This window comes from Equus caballus, chromosome 18 (assembly GCF_041296265.1).
Source record: "Equus caballus isolate H_3958 breed thoroughbred chromosome 18, TB-T2T, whole genome shotgun sequence".
Lineage (NCBI taxonomy): Eukaryota > Metazoa > Chordata > Mammalia > Perissodactyla > Equidae > Equus > Equus caballus.
The window spans coordinates 37,769,401-37,788,419 of NC_091701.1; the positions used below are offsets into that span (position 1 = coordinate 37,769,401).

A 19,019-nucleotide genomic window follows, 5' to 3' on the forward strand; every position below is an offset into this window, starting at 1 on the left:
TTGCCTATGAATAGATTACATGTTTTTGATTTGTAGAAAAACAGCTTCTGTTTAGTAGTAAGTAACTGAGAAAAATGCATTCTTCCTCAGAGAAAAAATACAGCACAGCTCTATTGTATTTTGAAAGCAAAAGTTCAGAGAGAAAATTTTTTTTTTTGCAGTTTGCTAAATCAAGCTTTGAAAGTCTCTTTCCTGAGCCCTCATTTTCCCTGTAAAAATTAGTTATATCACAGGTAAAATCTGTTTAAGAAGATACATTTAAAACATACTTGAAAATAAATTTAAAAGATCCTTTGTTTAAGATAAGATGTTCTAAAGGTAATCTGGTAAATAGATAAATTTTACCATTTGCGGGCACAACATTTTAAAACATAATCTGTTTTGTAATCTAGCCTACAGTAATTTTATTAGATATTCTGTGCAGTTCTTACATCAAACATCCCCAGAAACCCTGCGATCATTTTATATTCAGTGGAAGACAGAAAGAAATCCAAAACCTAGTTAAATAAATTGTTCATTTATTCCTTCCCTTTTATGCACCAAGATCTACATGTGGTCATTAATTATAAAGAGACTATTATAGCACCATATTTTCATTCAATACGATGTCCTGGTATATATCAAAGAAGTCCCATAATTAAAACAGAAGGGCCACAATGACAATTAAAATTACAATCTATATGGGGAAAGAAAGTACAGTTCTGCAATTTTTCACCCTGTCACTGTCAGCCGCATGGAATATTCTGGTCACGTCTCTTGTAAAGCAGCCTAAATTCTTCTTCACCAATGCAACCTCAAAAGCATTATCAGCACCTAAGCAAAAGCCTATGCAAGTATAATTTAATACGAAGCCACAGTTTGCAAGTAATAGCGTACAAAGTGATATTTAAGTGGTGTTTTAAGCACACTCCTGATGGCTACAGCCGCTTTTCCCTGGTAAATGCGTTTTCCTTTGAGTAGTGATTATGAGTCCTGGGTGAAGAGGTCCTGTGTGCAGGTCTGTCTGTAAGCCTTACTTCCAGCTGCCAATCTTTACTTCACAGTGAAGAAAAAGCCACATAGCACCTTGTTCTTACTCTTGTATGCTGTCATCCCCTGAGCTTGATAACACAAAATCATTTCCACATAACACTTTCCTGCTTCTGCCTCTTAAACCTTGAGACCTACACATTGTGCCTGCACTTGCACCCTTGGCAACCGGCTCCCAGGAAGCCCCTTCCTTTGAACTATCAGTCTTCTAGCGGACTATTTTAAACACTTATCTTGGTAAATATCTGCATTAGTGGAGGACAAAGCTTTTTGGTAGCTATATGTATTTGCTACAATTTATTGTCTATAAAAGTCACGAACAGTGAATTATTACTCTTAAAATTGTGTTTTTCTTTATAATAACTTTAAACTGAGCACTCATATATGAAGCATGCAATGGAGATTGAGAAGGTTTTGTATAATAAAACTGTGACATGGTCATTTTTTCCAGTTTTGCATTACAGAGACACACTCATGCATGGTGCTTTTTAAATTCTTATTATGTGTGAGGTCAGGGGGTCGAATGTCAGAAAGTACTGTTAATTTCACGGGGTTAGGGGAAAGTAAATTCAGAGGGAATACAGATCACTTAGCACAGAAAACCAGCTCCTCTGAAGTTTGGTTTTACATTTGTTAACCATATCCTTCAGCTGACGAACCATTGAGACCACGGTGACATTCTGGTCCCAGATATAATGGCTTGACATGCTGCAGTGAGAGCGTGATTCCGTCGCCCGGCTCCCGTGCCAGCCTCAGCCTTCCTCTGAATCAATGAAGCACTGAAACTCCACACAACTGGAACTGAACAAAGCATGTTGCCATTTTGGCTGTGATGTTTAAATTATAGAGAAAGCAGTCAGGATGTCTTAAAGTTCAATCTGACAAGAAATGTAAAATATATTTCTGTCTTCATTCTCTGGGAAGGTAGCATCTTACGCTGCACAGTATCACTACCCAGAGTCTTTTTAAAGTGGTTCGTAATAGAACATCAAAGACCAAATTCTGGCCTTGCAGGGCTTTTTTCTAACCAGAAAGACACCTTAGCATTGGGCAAAGTTTTGGGGGGAAAATAATAACTTAAATAACGTTGTTTTATTCAATTGTCAGTATAGGGATATAATTCCTTTATTTTACTATTTGTTCGGAAAAACAGAATTACCCTGCTGGCACAGATCTACAGGGCACATGCTATACAATTCACCACCAACAACGGCGAGACGAAACAATGGCCCATTTTACCGTTAGGAGAGGAGTAATAATCAAAATACGTTTTAACTTGAGGATTGGGAGCATACTGAACTCTGACAAAACCTGCAATTTTATTTAAATATAGTTCACTGGGCCTGTGTAGACAGATGTGAATAGGTTTGGTTGGGTAGTTTTGTTTTTATTAGTTTTTTTTTTTTAAACAAGATTTTTCAGATTCAAAACTCAAACTGGGCTCAGCTGCCCCCTTATAATTAAATTTTAATGACTCAGGCTGAGGGTTTGTGTTTTGGCAGCATGCTTAACAGTGTTAGCGTTTAAACGGTTACAACTAAACTTTGAGGGGAGCAAGCCCATTGCAAGTCACAGGTGAAGTTCCTTCAAAGACGCTCTGATTGACCGGGATGCTGTGGGATTTAGCGCGACAGCTGGCCACAGGTCATCCAGTTGAAGTAACTCGTTAAAAAATAAATGAGAATAAAATACTACATATTCCAAATTCCACAGTAGCCTGGGGGCCAATGCTTTTCAGTTTTAACATTTTTTCACCAGAAGTAACAGTTCTGTATGTTTTCGTATGCCAAAGGGTCGATTGGTAAATAAAAGCAGTATGTGGCATGGCTCATAAAATCACCCTTCCTCATAAAATGGCAAGAACGATCCAGGGTACACATTTTAATCAGTTCATTTTTTTAAAAGAATTATTATTAACTTCGCTGTGGTGTATTTCACTGGCTTCCTTTTATAATTAAAAACTTTTTCCCCTCAAATTCCCTTTCCAGCAAGCAGCCTGTTGCCTGAAGTTTTAATCCTTCATTACTAGTTAAAACAAAATCACCAATTAGGCACATGAACACGTCTGTATTAATCTCATTAAGGTGATGGCACCAAATAAATTGGAACTATTTTTGTGCTTTTACTGTGTTCCTATGGCTTTATCAGGCCCTGTGGTCATATACAAAGACCTCGAAGCTTAGTCATTTAGAGTCATTCAGTTGTGGACTGAATGTGGCATTACCATCTATGGCTGAAAATTGCTTTCAGCTTTTAAACTGCACTGACTAGTCTGTAGTTAATCTTAGATCATTCACTCGCAAAATTAAATGAGCCAGAACGATGGTCTTTTTTTTTTTTTTTTATAAAATAATACATCACAAAACACTTATTTGCCCTGCCCAAAAGAGAGATCAAATTCATTTAAAATCCCATAAACCAGAGTTGTGAATTTTTAATTTTATTTAGTAGCAGAGAAATAGAGGGTAAGCTATCTTTCTCCAGCACATCATTGCTATAAATTTACATATGGAACGTGGTTTGATGCTTAACCAACCTTTAATCTACCTTTGATGTATACTCCTACTTCAGTGTGGTCATGTGACACCCTTATTAATGCAAATGTAAAAAAGACTGTTTTGGAGCTCTGATGTAATTAGCCGTAAACCATATTTAAAAAAAAAAAAGTGCCTATTTGAGTCACTGAAGTTGCATATAAAGTTCACAGTTATCATCACAGAAGAATAACCTTAAAAAACTCAGTTTAAAATTTTTACTTCATTCATTCTTCTATTTTCTCCCCAAGTAACCGTTGAAGACCTTTTTACTATACTAGTGATAGTCAACTAAGATGTGATTGCTAAATAATTTGTTTTATGGGAGTAAAACATTTTAATTTTTGTAGGACTTACATCCTGCTTCTTGTAAAAGCAAAATCACGCTGAGAGAAAATGCTAACTGAGGCATGAAGAAATGCAAATACTTCTTATTCTGATTATCATGTATTATAGTCATTTCAAATGCATCATCTTTTAAATGAAAACATTGGGTGCATTTGTTTGTTGTTGGGTTCCCTCTGTTCCCACTATCCTACTGCCCAACATGGACCAAATGTCTATGTTTCGATTTGGGCAGTCATTAATTTTAGGCTCCAAAAAACTTGAGCCACTGTCAATGAGGTGAGGTCACCTCATAACGCCAGATGGAGGCAAAAAGTTTGGATATTTGAGAGGCTGACCGAGTGAGTCCCCTGGTGGATGACAGGACGCTAAGGTCAGATATTGGAAAATAAGGTTCATGCTACTCTGTCAGTGAGGCTGGTGCAAGCTGCCTTTTTGACAGAGAAGGTGGTGTGTGGTCTAGACCTCAAGAAAAAGGAAGTCAGCCACCCAGATCAAAAATTACCCTGCTGGCCATCCAAAAATGATGCTGACATCAGCTTAGGGAGACAGGAAGAAAATGGTAAGCAAAAAAAAAAATGTACTTTATTTTTGGACAGTCTAGGGAAATTCCATGGATCCATCTCAATATTGTGAAAGTTCCTAAACTAAGAATATTTCTGCCAAAGCCACAATGGTGATATCACTTTATTTTTACTATATGTTGAAAGCGCTCATGACTCAAGTTGTACAATTCCAGAAATTACCATTCATCATGGAGTGTCATAGCATAAGTACCGTAAAATAAAATGCATTTCTATATGAATGTTCTTTTTTAATTTACACAAAAGCAAAATGGACTGAAATCAATAGAAGCCACTCATTGGTTATATAATTATTTTGCCAACGGTGGAGATGTCTTTCTATTTCATTTGTAATAATTTAGAAAAAAAGGTTTCTGTGACCGAAACATCAACTCATTTTTATTGAGACTGTCCTCCCTTTCTTAAAAACTTCCTTGAGACTCCTTGACCTGATTCTAAATATAAGCGCGTTCCTTAAATCTTATCATATTGCTACTTTAAAAGAGATACTGGGTTTATAATTTTTAATAAACTTTAATGATTTAAAAGGACCTAAATCTGTTCAAGATTTGTCCCTTGTCTAAGAACATGGATGAAGCATAGGAGATATATATATATATTTTTTTAAATACCATCCAAATATCAGGTGACCATTCTAAATACTTCATGGTATTAGTTTTTCCATCTCAAGAAAAATATCTGCATATTGTTGTTTATTCTGTAAAATATTCCTTTTTTTAATAGCCTGAACCAAATAATTTCTCATTTTTACAGGCTTCACTTCACTTTTCTCACAGTGAATAAATTGCAACTTATTTCCATGAAATTCACAGATGACACAGATCTTTATTTTGCATAAAGGCATAAAGAAGTGTCTAATATCTTCAATATTCATCTGCTAAGTGGACATTTGCATTGGGTTAGAACGGAAAAAGAGCCCCAACCCTCCCGCAGTGACAGCTGTACAAAGGGATGACATCTGACAGCTGTGACAGTGCTGAAGGGAAACTCAGATGACTCGCAGCATCCATGATCCAATTACAGCACACATCCCTCTGACAGACCCAGCAGCTTGACTCCAGCGTTTGGAAGGACAGTATTGATCTCTTGTCAGAAACCAGTTGCCTGCCTGCAATTGTGCGCTGCTGAACTTTGAAAAGCTATAGTACCCTCTTAAATGATAGGGGCAGTCAGGTTATAGTATTCAGGTACAAAGAGAGGTGCAAAGGGTATCTGCTAAATGCTCTAAACTTGAACAAATCATAACAATATGACAGTCTAATCATACTCAAGGAGCCCAGCTGATCTAGCTGGCTACTGTCTGCGCTAATGGAAAGACAGCTCTTTGTGTTTAGTGGGATGATCTTACTTGATGAAAAGGCCACTGCAATTAGTCCATGCTGGTTGGCTGTGCTGGGTGACAGCAGCATGGATGGTATAATGGCAGCTGCCAATAACCTTAACTTCAAGAAAATAGACAATTAGGCCTTTGATCCTAACACTGTTAGTCCCTCTACTGCAGACCTCTGCTTGGCTTTTACTGTAAACCTCACAAGGGCAATGTGGTACAACCTCACCAAACAGGACAACTGGGTCAAGAGGTCAATTACCTTTCTCCTCTTGCCTATGTTCCTGCCTTCCTTAAGGAAAGAGAGAGAGAAAGAGAGAGACTCATGCAAAATGTAACAAACATACATATTTCCTTTCAGTGATAGTTTAAAGGAAGCTAATATATGAGCATCAGTATTTTAAGATAGAAAATTTTAAAATATATTTTTAAAAATATAAGACACTAAACTTTACAAAAGGCAAATGGTCTAATGTTTTAAGATACATGTAGCACTGAATGTTAAAAAATTAGCAAAATCCTAGGATAATTAAATGTTATTTTCAATTTTTCTTTATTACTTTAGGATTGGATAAAGATAGATGAAATATTCTGAAGATTTAGAACACACACAAAACTTATGATGCAAAGTATTGCAGCGCTTTTCATCTAGTGCAGCTCCAGAACAGGTAAAGCGATTAGGGAAGAGTAAAACAAGTTACATTAAATACCGGAGCACACATACATGTACTCATATACAAAACAAATTATACCAGTAGAGACAAATCTATGATGAGAAAAATTAAGTCTAGTGCTCGTTTTGGCAGCACATATACTAAAATTGGAACAATACAGAGATTAGCAAGGCCCCTGTGCAAGGAGGACTCGCAAACTAGGGAAGCGTTCAATATTCTTTAGTGAATATTCTTTGTATACCTCAAATTCAGAATTTTTTTCTTCACTTTTAGTTTTTTCTGTAATTGTTGAACAGGTAATATGTATTATTAGCTCTAGGTAAGCAGGTATTGGAAGCCAAAAACTGTAGGAAATGTTTATTGTTGGAATTTCATTAGATTATAAGTATTAAAAAAATTGAGTCTATATCAGTTTTAGATACTTTCTAATGGGCATAATGGCGAAACTGAAAAACTGACATTATATAAAGCATAAATATATGTTTCAAATAGTCAAATGTTGAAGAACAGTTTGGCATTATTAAGAGATCAAATAAGGTATGGAAACTAGGTTTCAGAAATGAATAGTGAACTAGAGATCAAATGAATGAAAAAATAAATTTGGGGGAGATTTAGAGCAGAGGAAAACTGAGATATAATACTATCTAAGATAGAAGGAGACATAGCATCAATGTGCTTCAGAAATACAAATCTTTAATATGCAAGCAAAGATACTCCTGTTCACTCATACCTAAATGAACAATAAGTAAAACACGTAGAAGATCATCCAAATATAAGTTGGATAATACAAAATTAGTGAGAGTGTCAAGTTCTCTTCTTCTTGAGAGTAGAATTTGTAGCAGTCGTTCTTGAGATTAACTCAGAAACACCTATCCAAAATCCCTGTGACTTTAATCAGAAACCTCCCATACTGCACAAAGATCTATGTGTAAGAACATTCATTGCAGTATTGTTTGTATTGTGAAAGAATGAAAACAACCCAAATACTGAGTAGGAGGGGATTAACTATACCATAATACATACCTAAAATAGAATAATATGCAGCCAATAAAAAGAATGAAGTGGATTGGTAAGTTGATATGAAAATTTTTCCAAGATATAAATACAGTATTATCTTATTTGTATAAAAGTATAAATAAAAACAAACATCTATGTATACATGTTGTGTATTTGTGCATAAATGAAAATATGAAAGATATTTATACCTTCATATATATGCTTTACGCATATTAACATTTTTTAGAACTACAAACAAGAAACTGGTAACAGTAGTTATCTATCATGAGTTAGAGATGGTAAGGAAGGCTTACTAATTTTTTAATCAAAAAAATTTCATTTTATTGGGTAACATTGATTTATAACATTACATAAATTTCAGGTTTACACTGTTATATTTTGACTTCCATGCAGACTACATCACCACCAAAAGTCTAGTTGTCATTCATCACTGTACAAATGTGCCCTTTTCACTCTCTCCCCACCCCTACCCCTCTGGTAGCCACCAATCTATTTTCTGTATCTATGTGTTTGTTTGTTGTTGTTATTGTCATTTTTTATATTCCACATGTGAGTGAATCATATGGTATTTGGCTTTCTCCATCTGACTTATTTTGCTTAGCATAAAACCTTCAAGGTCCATCCATGTTGTCCCAAAAGGAAAGGTTTCATTCTTTTTTATGAGAGAGTAGTATTTCATTGTATATATATGCCCCATCTTCCTTATCCATTCACCTGTTGATGGGCAGTTAGGTTGTTTCTCAGTCTCGGCTATCATGAATAACACTGCAATGAACATAAGGGTGCACATATCTTTTCAAAACAGTGTTTTCATGTTCTTTGGATAAACACCCATAAGTAGAATAGCTGGATCATATGGTAGTTCTATTTTTTAATAGTTTTAATATTCCCTGGTGATTGCACCAATTTACATTCCCACCAGCAGTGTATGAGGGTTCCCCTTTCTCTGCATCTTCTCCAACCCTTGTTATTTCTTGTCTTTTTAATAACAGCCATTCTGACAGTCATGAGGTGATATCTCATTGTGGTTTGGTTTGCAATTTAGTGATGTTGAACATCTTTTCATGTGACTGTTTGCCATCTGTATATCTTCTCTGGAAAAATGTCCTTTCAGATACTCTGCCCATTTTTTAATTGGGTTTCTTCATTGTTGTTAAATAGTATGAGTTCTTTATATATTTTGTATATTAACCCCTTATCAGATATATAACTTGCAAATATCTTCTCTCAATTGATGATTGTCTTATCATTTTATTGATGGTTTCTTTTGCCATGCAGAAGCTTTTTGGTTTGATGTGGTCCCATTTGTTACATTTTTCTTTTGTTTCCCTTGCCTGAGGGGACATATTCAAAAAGATACTGCTAAGACTGATGTCAAAGAGAATACTGCCTGTGTTTTCTTCTATGAGTTTTATGCCTTCGGGTCTTACATTCAAGTCCTTAACCCATTTAGAGTTAATTTTTGCGTGTGGTGTAAGATAGCGGTCTCCTTTCATTCTTTTGTGTGTGGCTGTCCAGTTTTCCCAACACCATTGAAGAGACTTTCCTTTCTCCATTGTATGTTCTTGGCTCCTTTATCAAAACTTAGCTGTCCATAAATGTGTGGGTTTATTTCGGGGCTCTCAGTTCTGTTCCACTGGTCTGTGTGTCTGTTTTTCTGCCAGTACCATGTTGTTTTGATTATTACAGCTTTGTAGTATACTTTGAAGTGAGAGAGTGTGATGTCTCCAGCTTTGTGGGTTTTTTTCCTCAGGATCGTTTTGGCTATTTGGGGTTTTTAGGGTTCTTTGTTCTATTTCAGGAAGGCTTACTTTTAATTTATATCGCTTTACACTATTTGCATGTATATATATTACTTTGATAAGTTTTTTTTAATACTAGTTAAATGTTTTTGTGTTAATGACCTCTTGCTACTAATATAAAACTAGCCATGATTGGTGTTTGTGTAGATGGAAGACACACAGAGAAGAAAAAAAAGCACATTTCCTAAAAGTACTGTATGCTTAGAGATTTAAAATTATAAAGATAAGACCCAAACAATTTGTACTCTTCATCCCTTTAGTAAACGTGTGTTAGATATTTATTGTAGGTCAGATTTACACTAGTCTGGGAATATGAAGACTGATTAGTAATGTGTCTGCCCACAAGCATCTCATGGTCTAGTTAGGGAGATTTAAAAGAAAAGAGGAGTACCACGAAGAATGCTGAGTACCATAGTAGATACAAGGCAAGATGGTTTAGAGTACAATAGGTGGAGATACCTCAGGCACAAGATGTCAAGGAAGTAGTCCTAGAGGACACTAAATTTAAGTTTCAGATAGTAAATGTGGTGAACCAAGTGAAAGGAATGCATAGGCCATAGGATTTGAAGTGCAGGGAACAGCATGGGCAAAGGAAAAAAGGAGTATATAAGCAATTTGACATGACTAATCCTTGGAAAACAAACAGTTTAGTGGTGAGAGATGAATCTGGAGAGGAAAGTAAATATTTCAAAGAAGAAAAGGGTGATTAATGACCAAAACTACCTGTAAATTTTTCAAATTTTTTCATTCGTTAAGATAGTATAGAGATGCAGTTGTCCAAGTATGTTGAAAAATAAGAATTACCTGGACTCCATGTTAAAAGAAACATATTCTTGGGGGTCCAACCCCAACTCATCAGATTGAACTGGTAACCTGTAGGTATAACAAGTACCCTGGGGGATTGTTATCGTCTTACAAGTTTAGAAAACACTGGTAGAAGGTTATAAAATCTATGATGCTATTATCTGTAGCCAAAACTTGATCCACTTGGGAAAAAACAAACAACCCAAATCAAAAACTCCATCTTTGAATGTCTTTCTACAGTAACAAATATTAAACAAATTATATGACAATCTTAACTCCACCAAGTCTGTTATGGGATAATTTACTTTTTTTACAAATGAGTAAAAAAATTGTATTTTCTTGAAAGTATGCAGTAGAACAGAAAAAATTCATAACCTCTATTCATCAGACTTTTCAGTACAAATTATTACTAACTCAAATTATAAGATACTGTAAACTTATAAACATTTTAAACTGAATGGTTCTATTATAAAACTAAAAGAAGATAGATGTTACGAAATTCCTTTGAACCAGTTTACATTTTTAATTATTTTTGACCTTACTCTTTCCTTAAATTTTTAAGTTGTTCTTTGACTCTAAAATACATTAAATTTCATTAATATTAGTTTTACCTCCTCCACTGAATAGGTGAATAACTTCATCAATAAAAATTGACTATATTTTAATAGTGTCTATTTCCTGTAAGTCTAGAAATACAGGTCTCTTAAGGCTAAACCACAGCAAAGAAAAAATATATATATATTTCTAGCTTCGTTACAGCCCTCAAGATGATGAGCTTGTTGGTTTGAGTATTATGCTTCTATGGTCTAATTCTAGGCATTGATCTCTTTGTGGATCATTTAACTTTGTTCTGCTCCATTTCAAAAGACTGTGCCCTAAAACCTATCCATCTCTCAAATACCTGTCACTGGTCAGAAGGAAAATGGAGGAAGAGTGTGGATGGTTTCTGAGAAAAATACACAACTATTCAATTTAATTAAATTCAACTCAATTCAATATAACAAAAACTTAAAATACTTCTAGGCCAGGAATGTAAAACTACGAGCCATGAACTGGAGCTCAGAAGTGTTATAGTTCATTAACAGCTATGTAAAGAGAAATAATGCTGTTCAGTACAGTAAACATAATTACAGACATACATCCAAGGCACAGGAGACTGAGAATTATCTAATGGGAAAGTAAGAAAGAAGAACATATTTATGAACTTAAGATAATTCTAAAACGATAAGAATTCATCAGATTTATAGGGTATTGGGAGAGGTTAATTGAGCAGAAAGAGCAGCATTCCCAAAAGTGCATGGAAATGCCCATGTCAAAAAACTGCAGCGTTTTAGTATTGATGGAATGTGTGTTTTGAGGAGGAGGAGAAATACTCGATCCTACTGAGCCTTTTTTTCAATTTTTGAGGGACTGTATCCTTCTGTGTTCATGCTCTCATTGAAAATCTCTCCAGAATCCTCATCTACCCATGTCACCTCATGTCTTCCTAGAAGGAAACATGCAGAGGGACCATGCTCAGTGAAATAACTGTAAGGTTCCCTGATAAAATGTGTTGGATCAAAAAATATCCTAACTTAAGTCTGATTATAAAAGTGGGCCCTGATGAAATCTTGATCTTCAATTATAAGATTTTCTAGTAAAATAATGATAATAATAATAGTAATAATACTGTAAAGAAGAAGAAAGCTTTTGGTGACTGTGAAGCTGGGGCGATTCTGGCCAGGCGGAGAACATCAGATCTCCTTGTCCTCCCAGCCCTTTGACCCTCCCTTGAAACCTCTCAATAAAATGGTTTGACACCCCTGGCTCCAGTTTTGGTGGAATGCCCTGCAACTCCTCTTAAAGCAAGGGGAGACATCCTGATAACCAGCAATCGCATGCAGCTTCTCGTCTATATTCCATGCAAGATTTCCACAGGACCATTTCTCAACCATGTTCCTGGTTTCAGTAGCAGGCAGGTCTATGTGACTGCTTTTAGGGTACAGCTGCAGGCTCCTGTGTAAGTCTATAAAACTGCTACGTATATAATAAACTTTGTGGATTCATTTGGGCTTGTTGTCTCCTCACTGGCTGAATCTATGGAAGCGTGGCAAGTAAACCTAGCAGCTGCCACCACAGTACAGTTTATGGGCTGCTTGATCACTTGACACACTGAATAAACAGTCCTAAGGCCCATCGGAAATATTGTTCCCCCTTCAGGGAGAAATTATGTTTGGAGACACAACTAACATTAATTTCCAACTAATGTCTATAAAATATCTTCTATACAGTGAGCATATTAACATTCTATTCTGTAGCATGTTAAATCTTATTAAACATGCTAACATTTATTGGTCACTTGTACATGCCAGCCACTATTCTAAGAGTTTTATACACACAATCTATTTAATCCTCACACCAGCTCCTTTATTAGTTCAAATTTACATATGAAAAAATCCGGGTTTGGAGAATTTAAGTAACTTCCCCATAGTTAGCACAGAGCTAGAATGAGCCAGAACCAAAGTTGGAATAGAGTCAGTCCAATTTCAATGCCCACATTTTTAACTACAAGGTAATTCTGCCTCCACACTAATAGTATTCACACCAAGTCTGATTTGTGCAAACATCAGGCTTTCTTACTATGGATTCCTATACCAAGTAAAACTGATCACCCTATGTGATCGAATGTGATCACCCATTTCCTTAAAACACCATTTTCTCTAGCAACAGTCACTTAATCAATTAGGTTACTCTTTTCTACCAAGTTTAGATTATATGCTAATGTAAGAGAGATGTCAACACCCCATCCCTGATCCCATGATCATCTCCTACATGACATTTGAACGTTTTTTTCCTGCTGATGAAAATTCACCCTAAGCTAACATCCACTATCAATTTTCCTCTTTTTGTATGTGACCCACCACCACAGCAGGGCCACTGACAGACAAGTGGTGTAGGTCCACACCCAGACACTGAAAGCAGGCCGCCAAAGCAGAGCGCGCCAAACTTAACCACTAAGCCACCGGGGTTGGCCCTGAACATTTTAATAGGATTCTTTTTAAATTGTATTATTTTTAAAATTCTGGTCCTTTAAACAGTTTGCATTTTTTTAAGCCAGATATAGACCTATCCTTATGAAAACACAGGGAACGTGGCAACAAGTGATCCCTAGGAATGGATATCCTGTCTGTCCAAGATTCAACATCAAATATGTACTCTGAAGACTGTACATTATCTGCTGTGTGCTGTTATCTACTTTCAGTTTTTCAAGAACAAAATTTGAAGGAAAGCTTTCCTTCCCACGTCCTCTGAATGGTGGGGCCACGTTAGAAATAGCTTTGCTTCTGAGCTCCAGGCTCCTTTTGTGTTCCCAATTTGTTTAGACCTAGGTTATGAAATCATCATCGTTTAAAATGACCCTGTATTGCCCATCAATACAGAGTCCCAGGAAAATCAAGCAAAAGAAGATACAAATGAAAGGAAAGCATTTTCAGAATTAATTTAAGCTCTACTTTTATAACATTTATAAGAACTTTGATTTGATAGCTACAGATGCACATAAAAGCTTATTTTTATAGTTGTTTCTTAGTAAAATATTCTTTTAAATTATGGCTATGTATTATGTTTTTCAAGGTACTAAGAATTTTCTTAACTAAGTATAGAACAAAGTTTGCTAAGAAAACTACAAGAAATTCAATATAGAATTTGTGTTTGTCAAAATGAATAAAACCTTTGGCCCCAGAAAAGTCTTGGTAGAATTTACCAATAAAGAGATTTGATAAATAGTAAGAGATGAATACTTGCCAATGACAACTCCAGAAACTTATATAAAAGATATATTTTAGATGGAATGTTTTATTATGCATATAAAAGAGGTAAAGTAATGGCAAAAATTTTTGAACATTAAGAAGTAAAAGAAGTAACAATAAGGAATTCTGAATCAGATTCACATAAAAAGAGTTACTGTTTATATTTTGTGTTGACTTTTGTAATTCTTCAATATCATTTTTATAAATACTCATATCTGAAAATTCATAAGGGACCACACAGAGGATGATATTTTGTTATTGTCCACCTCTGCTTTATAGTTAATGCATAAAGTCACACTAATTTAAATGAATATACTAAATATCTTAGTACATTGAAAATTGACAGAATTAGTTTTACATATTTTTATCCATTTATTTCAATTTATGAACTGCAACCCATGGCCTCTCAGTACATGTGCATGACAAAATTATCACAAAACAAATTATAAATAGTAATCAGTTACCTCTTTCTGAGCCACTGAACTTTATCGACGGCCTGACCCAAGATCCCAGGCCTGAAGGCCAATCAACTTGTACTCTGTCAGTTCATAAGGCAAAGAAATTTCTAAATACAGTCCCCTACGTGAAGAGCTGCCAACCTCTAGTTTGATGAAGCTGAGATTCACTGACCACTGTCTATAGTAGCCATATAGCAAATTTTAATTGTGAAAATATAGAAGCAAAATTTACTACAGTGATTTTACAGAAACTAGTTTATGCTTTCAATTCATTGTTTCTAAATCAATTTACACCAATAAATACAATTTGACTTTTAGGATTTCTATTCTGAAAATAAGTTCCTTTCAAGAAATACAGTTTCATTTTAATAAAGTTCTTCATGTTGACAGAATTAACTTAATAGCAATTGGCCTGAAAGCTAAAATGAATCTAAATTTCTCAGCTGTTAGACTTTCCACATTTCCATATAGTGACTGTAATTCTGAGTAAACACAAAACAGTTGAAATTTTGAAATAAAAGGAAATCCTTACTTTTTATCTGTAATGTTTAACAATTGCAGCTATTTTTCCTTCCTGCTTTCCTCCATGTGTTTATGATCTTCATAGCACTTTGATTCTGTTTAAAAAATGTGAAGGAGTTGCTCATCTAGGGCCTCACTCTCAAAGAATATTGAAGAAAAAGATGACAAGAGACAAGGGGCTCTGATGGAAAGAAAGAACAGAGAGAGACAGAAAGTTCTTTAAAACTTTATTCAAGTGAAAAGGAATCTTGTGAATTAGATCAAAACAAACCAGGAAATAGTGAAGGATTGAGCAAAAACTCAAGGTTTAAAAAGAGTTCTGTAAGTATTGAGAATATGTACTACATGTAAGAAAAAATTTGACATATTAAAGTCAGAATTTTTTTGGAATAGGCAATGAAAGAGAACCTATCCTAAGACTAACATGAAAAGATAGACAATGTGTATATGGAGAGGCAAAACATCCAGAATAGCCAACACAATATCAGGGAAGAACAAACTTGGAGAACTGATACTCCCCAACTTCAAGACTTACTTTATAGTCTTGCTTCACAAATGGACCAATGAAATAGACTAGAAATCCCCAAAACAGACCCAAATAAAGATGCTCAACTAATCTTTGAAAAAGGAGCAAAGGAAATACAATGGAACATTTTTGGCTAAAAAATGATGTTGGAACAACTGGACATCCACATGCAAAAAAGTGAATCTAGACACAGACTTTGTACCCTTCACAAAAATTAACTAAAAATAGGTAATAGGCCTAAATATAAAATGCAGAACTATAAAACTCCTAGAAATTAACATGGGAGTAAACCTAGATGACCTTGGGTATGGTGACAACATTTTAGACGCAACACCAAAGATACAATCCATCACAGAAATAATTTATAAGCTGGACTTCATTAAAATTAAAAAACTTCTGCTCTGTGTAAGACCCTATCAAGGGAATGAAAAGACAAGCTACAGATTGGGAGCAATATTTGCAAAAGACGCATGTGATAAAGGACTATCATCAAAAATAGACAAAGAACTCTTAAAAGTCAACAGTAACAAAACAAACACCTCAATTAAAAAAGAGGCCAAAGACCTTAACAGACATCTCACCAAAGAATACAAACAATGGCAAATAAACAAATGAAAAGATACTCCGCCTCATATGTTATCAGGGAACTGCAAATTAAATTAAGAATCAGATACCACTCCATGCCTATTAGAAAGGCTAAAATCCAAAACACTGACAACAAATGTTAGTGAGGACGTGGAACAAGAGGAATTCTCATTCATTGCTGGTGGGAATGCAAAATGGTACAACCACTTTAGAAGACAGTTTGGCAGTTTCTTACAAAAGTAAACACACTCTTACCATACCACCCAGCAATCATGTTCCTTGGCATTTATCCAAAGAAGTTGAAAACTTATGTCCACACAAAAACTTGCACATGGATGCTTATAGAAGTTTTGTTTATCATTGCCAAACTTGTAAACAATCAGGATGTCCTTCCATAGGTGAATGGATCAATAAACTGTGGTACGTCCAGACAATGGAATGTTATTCAGTGCTAAAAAGAAACAAGCTATGAAGCCATGAAAAGACATGGAGGAAACTTAAATGCACATTACTAAGTGAAAGAAGCCAATCTGAAAAGACTACATACTATATGAGTCCAACTATACCACATTATAGGAAAAGCAAAACTATGGAGACAGTAAAAAGGTCAGTGTAAAGGAGCCTATCACAGTGTATTTAGTAATACGGTACAGAAATGTACTTGGCGTTGAAGTGACGTCAAAGCCAGGAAACAATGTTAGTATCCAGTTTCAATTTTTGTTAAAAATTAAGGTGTTTTATTAAGACTGTAGTGAATTAACCCATCTGGAAGTGCCACATAAGATTTTCTTTTCTCCTGATTTCATTATCCACTCTAGACAGTTGGACTGCTACTAATCCCTCTGTCAAGTGGGCTGATTCATCTGGAGTAGACCATATCCACGTGGAAATTTAATAGTTTTTATATCTTTGCAAGTTTATGTTTTTATAATATAGTTTTTCTTTTCCCAAACTGAAGGCTTTATTCCTTCAGCATTTATTGTTGAAAAATTGGAGTATGCATGATATGGAACTCACATTGGGCACTTTGAAACTTCCTTAAGTTTGGTCACACTGCATCAAAAGTTAGTAAATTACTGACCAAGCCAATCTATCTTAATATTACTATTTAAAAGAAGAAAAAGAGAGATATAATTCTTATTTTGAAAACAGTAAATCAAAAACCAGAACAAAAGGGCTGGCCTGGTGGCATAGCAGTTAAGTTTGCGTGCTCTGCTTTGGCGGTCCAGTGTTCATAGGTTCAGATCCTGGGCATGGACCTACACACCACTCATCACGCCATGCCGTGGTGGTGTTCTACACACAAAAGAGAGGAGGACTGGCACAGATATTAGCTCGGAGCCAATCTTCCTCACCAAAAAACCAGAAAAAAAGCATGTTTGCAGAATACACTAAGTCCCAAAGATGAGGAAGCTAAGATTTCTCTCATATCATACATGCTAAATATGACTTGAACTGCAAACATCCTCTGATTTCAATGCTCTTACTGGTAATTCAAATTGTTGACATTAAAATGAAAGGCAAAAACAGTGTTGAGGTCAGCAAAGTGCTGCATTCTTGCTACAGAATGCACTTTTCTTCTTCTCTCCAAATTTGGGCATCATCATCAGAGTAGCATAAGAACTTCTCTCAAGAACCATCATTCAATCTCAAGTGTTGTTACAAAAGTTATGAGTTTTAAATTTTGGCAAAAGAGCAAACTTTGAACCTAAGGATGGGGTACCCAGGTAATTGATTTAGTCTTTAAGAAATGAATATTTAGCAAAAATGAAACAAACCCATTTACTCAGATAATATGATTCCAACTATATTTACTTCTTATTGGGGATTAGTTTCGAGACCAAGTGATTATATCTACTTGTTATACTTACTAATACTATTCTAAGTTATTTCCATTCAAAAAACCACACAATTTTTTTCAGCGATCTATATCTTTATTATAAAATAATGGTTATTATAATAACAATATTGAGTCTAACTTATGCAAGAATACCAATAAATCTTTGAGTTTAGATTTTAAAAAATTCCTCTGATTTAAAGTATTGCTTCTTATTTAATTCAGGCTCGTATCACCCCTAATATCTGTGAGGATATAGAACCAACATAATAATTATACACTAATCTAAGAAATGCTTTAATTGCACTCCGAAGTCTAGTGAAGGTAGGATACGATCTCTAACAGGATTGAGACCAGAGCACCACATCAAAGGAATATAAAGCAAAATCTTTCACTTTGGAGTAAAAATCTATACAGCTACAAAATCCTTATTCCTCTGGAAGGAGGAAATAGAAATAGTTATTTTATCCGCAGGGCTCAAGCTGAAAATATATACATAGAATTGGACAACTACTGCTGATTATTATTCATTCATTACTAATTTACATCGCTTAACTGAGAACCAACTATGAAGTGAGCACTACCAAAGTTCTATTTTAATATGCAAAGAGGTTTTGTATTAGCCAGAATGTGGTCAAAACTACAACCAGATAGGGAAAGAGAATAAGATATTGCCAAGGTGTTACCTACTCTGTTATAAGTTTATCAGTTAATGTATTATGTAACAGAACACCTCAAAATTTAGTGGCTTAAAACATTAATAATTTATTATTCTTTATGAATCTGAAGGTTGCTTGTAGAGTTCCTCTGCTGAATTTGCTGTCGCTGTAGACTGCTGGGTTAGAATGTTCAAGATAACCTCACTAACTATTCTGGAATTTGGTTCTGGCTCAGTTTTCCTCGATGTGGCCTCCCATTCACCTTTAGTTTAGAAGGCCTTTTTTTATTTGGCAGCCGTAAGGCAGCATTTCAAAAGGGTGAAAGTTGAAGCTGCAAGAGCTCTTGAGAACTAGGCTGGGTAATTCACACAATATGATTTCCACATCATATTGGTCAAAGACAAGACCCGATTGAAGGTATTAAAGAACAGACCTCATCTTTCAATAAGTGGCAAAATATTGTGACTATGTTTTTCAATCTACCACAGAAGTGAACAAGTTTTTGTTCATGAGTAAATAATAGATAAA

General features: G+C 35.1%; 1 non-coding gene across 1 annotated transcript; it reads left to right on the top strand.

Annotated features, from left to right (window-relative positions):
• The first annotated feature begins 6,609 nt into the window (after positions 1-6,609).
• On the top strand, positions 6,610-6,713 carry LOC111768933 (U6 spliceosomal RNA). The gene has a single exon (XR_002801616.1). It is a non-coding gene; the product is annotated as a U6 spliceosomal RNA (small nuclear RNA).
• The last annotated feature ends 12,306 nt before the right edge of the window (positions 6,714-19,019 follow it).